At 66.6% G+C, this 353-nt stretch overlaps 1 protein-coding gene across 1 annotated transcript in view; it reads left to right on the forward strand.

The window, feature by feature from the left end:
• AHNAK (AHNAK nucleoprotein) overlaps nt 1–353 on the forward strand; it is a 29,447-nt gene that overhangs the window by 378 nt on the left and 28,716 nt on the right.

A 353-nucleotide genomic window follows, 5' to 3' on the forward strand; every position in this document is an offset into this window, starting at 1 on the left:
CTCAACTTGGAGCAAGGTGGGCAGTCCCGGGCCGCCACGGGGAGGCCAACCGTGGTGTCCTGGAAAAGGAGCTCTGCCTCTGGAGTTGGGGCGTTGGAAGGGGCGCAAGTCGGACAAAGTTGGAAAATCCTCCGAGGAGCGGTTTGCTCCAGTCCGTCTGTCTCTCGAGGGCTGATCGTTGTCCCTGCTGCACGGCCGGGCTCCGGTTCTTTGCCCAGTAACCCGTCCCACCCCCTCCTTCTCCTTGGGGCGGTGGCTCGGCGAGCTGCTCCGCGCCTATTCCGTGTTTACTGGAGAAGTTTCCGAGATCGCGGCGCGGCCCCTCGGCCCCTCCCGGCGCCCCTGCGCCCCCG

The sequence above is a fragment of the Bison bison genome, unplaced genomic scaffold, assembly GCF_000754665.1.
Source record: "Bison bison bison isolate TAMUID 2011002044 unplaced genomic scaffold, Bison_UMD1.0 scf7180017864334, whole genome shotgun sequence".
NCBI lineage: Eukaryota > Metazoa > Chordata > Mammalia > Artiodactyla > Bovidae > Bison > Bison bison.